The sequence below is a fragment of the Nicotiana attenuata genome, unplaced genomic scaffold (genome assembly GCF_001879085.1).
Source record: "Nicotiana attenuata strain UT unplaced genomic scaffold, NIATTr2, whole genome shotgun sequence".
Taxonomy (NCBI): Eukaryota; Viridiplantae; Streptophyta; class Magnoliopsida; order Solanales; family Solanaceae; genus Nicotiana; species Nicotiana attenuata.
In genome coordinates this window covers 34107-38700 of record NW_017675107.1, presented here as the reverse complement: position 1 = coordinate 38700, position 4594 = coordinate 34107, and positions in this window count along the sequence as shown.

The window sequence follows — 4594 nt, the reverse complement described above, 5'->3', positions numbered from 1 at the left end:
GCAATATTTTTCTCGGAATCCATACTAACTTGTTACCTTTTTGTTTTTTCTTTTATTTTTATTCCCCTCCCCAAAAGGTTAGTTCGTGCACTCTGGCATCATCATCCTACTCCACAAGATCTAAGGGCCCTCCACCTCCTCCTCCTCCAAGTCCTATCAAAAGCAAGAACAAAGCAAAAATGGAGGACGTGAACAACATCAGAAAGGAGAACTCAGCTGAAAGGGTAGAGGTTCCTCAGGGTATTCAGGTGTCCAAAGAAAGTGTCGCCCAGCTCGAACAGAAGCTACTGAAATTTCAAGAAGAACTAGACCAAGTCCGGAACTTGGCGAGCTTGTCATTCTCCCTCACTACTCCAGACGTCAACTTTCCCAATGCTCAACACCCCATACCTCCACAGAACATCCCGAAGCCGCAGAAACAACCCGCTACTCATCAAAATTGCAACACATGTCACAACAACACCCCACTCCTCATCCCTGAACCATCAAATGATCATCCCCACCACACTCCCATCTATGTGGAAACCCTACCACAATACACTCAGCCCATTACAAACACACCGGAGTCTGATGACAAAGACTCTCTCATCAAAAACCTGGCTGCCGAGCTCAAGAAACTGACTAGCCGAGTCCAGGGTGTTGAAGGAAACAAAGGTATTGAGGGGTTGAATTATGAGGATCTTTGCATTCAGCCAGACGTCGAACTTCCCGAGGGGTACAAACCTCCCAAGTTCGAAATGTTTGATGGCTCAGGGGATCCCAGAGTCCATTTGAGGACATACTGTGATAAGCTAGTCGGCGTAGGAATAAATGAAAAGATTCGCATGAAACTCTTCATGAGAAGTTTGAAAGGCGATGCGCTATCTTGGTACATCAGCCAAGATCCCAAGAAGTGGACAAGCTGGGTAGGAATGGCGTCCGATTTCATGGACAGGTTCAGATTCAATACAGAAAATGCACCAGATGTCTTCTACATCCAGAATCTAAAAAAGAAACCTACTGAGACATTCCGCGAGTATGCTACTCGATGGAGATCCGAGGCTGCTAAGGTCAGGCCAGCCTTAGAAGAAGAACAGATGAACAGATTTTTCGTCCGAGCTCAGGATCCATAGTATTATGAGAGGCTAATGCTGATAGAGGGACAGAAATTCTCCGACATCATCAAGCTAGGAGAAAGGATCGAGGAAGGCATTAAAAGCGGTATGGTCACTAATTTGGAGGCATTGCAGGCTACCAACAAGGCTCTACAGTCTGGTGGCACGTCCAAGAAAAAGGATGTGAGTGCCGTGATGGTTGCACAGAGAACAAAGTCCCCAGTAAAATACCAAGCCTACCCGGTACCCCCTCTCACATACCAACCTATCCCCAATTACCAAGCACCTCCGCCCTCTTACCAAATTCCATCACCTGCTTACCAATCATCTCCCTCCCCCACATATCAACCTACCTCACCAAGATATTCCCAACCCGCACCCGTCTACCAAGCCTATAATGCTCAGCCTTCTCACTACCAATCACCTCCCGCCCACCAAAACTTCCCCAGGCCACGCCCTAATTTCGACCGTAGACCTCCCAAGCAATACACCGCCATCGCCGAACCAATCGACCAGCTATATGAAAGACTCAAAGCAGCCGGTTACGTCACCCTAATCCCTGCCATAACTCCAGAAAATCCTTCCCAATGGGTCAATCCAAACAAAACCTGTGCATACCATTCCGGCATGAAAGGGCATACCATTGATGAGTGCCGATCTTTGAAAGACAAAATCCAAGCTCTAATTGACAACAAAATCAAAGGAGTCTGCTCCTAATGTTCGCAACAATCCCTTGCCTGATCATAAGGGTGGAGGCGTGCATATGATCGAGGTAGAAGATGATTGGGACCCCAAAGGGTCAATTGGATTGATTGCCGAAGGTGACGAGCCCAAGAAACCAACAGTCACACTGAATCCAATCGTAGTCCAGATCCAGCCCTCTGGGGATGCTGAAGTAAACATGTCTGTGCCTCTTGAGTTTGAAACACCGTCATCCACAAAGACTGCAGAGCCAATTGAGGTGGAGTTTGGGTCTCCAAAGGCACTTGCACCATTTGAAGTTGTTGTATTACCTCACCAAAACAAGGGTGCCCATTCCTGTAGCAATGTCAGCCATAACGCCATTCCATACACAGGCCATTCCTTGGGATTACACCGCCGAGGCAAGAAGGAAGGGAAAAACTAGGTCTGGAGAAGCAATTGCAGCACGGGGTATGACCAGAACCGGCAGAATTTATACTACGGAGCACTTAGTTGAATCAAATAAGCAGGCCTCTGGACGGCCTATTGAAACTAGGCCCGATGATCTCTAGCGGAAGATACAGGCGAAAGAATACTCAGTTGTTGATCAATTAAATAAAACACCAGCGCATATCTCCATTCTAGCTCTACTGCAGAGCTCCGAGACACATAAGAATGCCCTGATGAAGATACTGAGTGAGGCGTATGTACCCAGTAACATAACTGGAGGAGAGATGGAAAACATGGTCGGGCAGATATTGGAGAGTCATAAGATCACTTTCCACGAGGATGAGTTGCCCCCTGAAGGTTTAGGCCACAACAAAGCGTTGCACATCACTGTGCAATGCGAAGACTATTTCATCACCGGGACTTTGATTGATGGAGGGTCCAGCCTCAACATTTGTCCATTGGTGACCCTCAGAACATTGGGGAAGAGTCTACATGAAATCAAGGATGGGGCTATCAACGTCAAAGCTTTTGATGGTTCCCAAAGGTCCACTATTGGGGAGATCAGTTTATGTCTACAAATGGGACCAACTTGGTTCGATGTTGATTTTCAAGTAATAGACATCCCAACATCATACAACTTATTACTGGGACGACCTTGGATCCACGCCGCTGGAGCTGTAGCATCAACCCTGCACCAGGCAGTGAAATTCGAGTGGAATCACCAAGAGGTGATTATTCATGGTGATGGGAGTAACCCCATTTACAGCCGCCAAACCATCCCAACGATTGAAGGAAGAAGGAAGCTAGGAGGAGAAACCTACCACCAGATTGAGCGAGTCAACGCCGTGGACAAAGATAAGTGGTGGGATAACAAGATAGAAAGTATACTGAATTGGAGCGGGTATGAACTTGGCAAAGGGCTCGGCAAGAACCTCCAAGGAATCACCAAGCCTATCAAACTGAAGAAATATGGCACCACTTTCGGGTTAGGGTATGGATATACTTGGCAAGAATTCAGGAACTGGTCACCCCATGGCGCGGCCCTTACTACCGCTGGAGCACCCAATACCCCGCCTGGAGCAAACTTTCCAGCCAGTAGACATCATATATGGGTCAGAGGAAGATGAAACATTGGGCAGCAATGAAGAACCTGTTCTTGGAAGATGACAATATGGAATGTCATGTCATTCTCGGGGAGGAAGGGGAGGAAGGCCCTTCCATACAAGCTGTGAGCCGAGGAGCGCGCCTCAACAATTGGTCCATCAGAACCACCAAGGCCCGGAAAGCTTCTGGGTAGCAAGGCTGAGCAAAGCACTATGCATTATCTTTTACTTTTTTTTGCTAGTTGATTTTCCTTCAGTATTATCTTTAAAATGTTGAAAAGAGCTCCGATGTTCAAAACGATTTTGGAATTTATCAAAGTATTTCAATTTCTTATAAGTCTCGCTCTTATTATTTTTCGCTATCATTTATTTTATTTTACACATCATTACTATTACTTATCTTGATGAACCAACGAGTGTGACATGCAACGAGGTAACGCAACAAACGGATATAGACTCAGAAGAGGATGAGATACCAGAAGAGATCGTTAAAGAGTTCGAGGACATTGAGAATAGACCTAAGTCTAACCTGGACGAAACTGAGGTCGTCAACCTAGGGAATACAGAGAATGTCAAGGAAACGCGCATCAGTGTTCACCTGTCACCGTCAGAAAAGGAAGAGTACATGGAGTTCTTAAAAGAATATGAGGACATATTTGCCTGGTCGTAAGATGATATGACCGGTCTCAGTACATCTATTGTAGCTCACAAACTGCCAACAGATCCAACATGTCCGCCGGTAAAGCAGAAACTCAGAAAGTTCAAGCCAGATATGAGTTTGAAAATCAAGGAAGAAGTTACCAAATAAGTCAAAGCCAAGGTCCTCGGGGTAGTGGAGTACCCAACATGGTTAGCCATTTGAACTACGCCTGACCTGATTCCCGTTTAAGAGGGGATACGTAGGCAGACCTATGGGTTCGGTCACAATTCAATAAAATTTTCATTTCCCCCACTATTGGAAACTAGGGCAGAATTTTGAGGAGGACCCTTAAAATTCCAAAGTTGATCTTCAGCCATTCACCAACGCGCAGCCGTCAGAAGCACCAGCCCAGTAAACTGGGGCAGAATTTTGAGGAGGACCCTCAAAATTCCGGAGCAAAAGAGGTCGCAATATCTTGAACCGCGTCGCAGTCGTCGGTTCATCTAAAAGAAAATTATTTTTATTATTATTTATGTGTTTACATCATATTTTTGAAAGTTATGCATGGCTACTATCAAATTGCTTTTTTTAGCGACGCTACACCCTCCCCCCCCCCCCCCGACCCT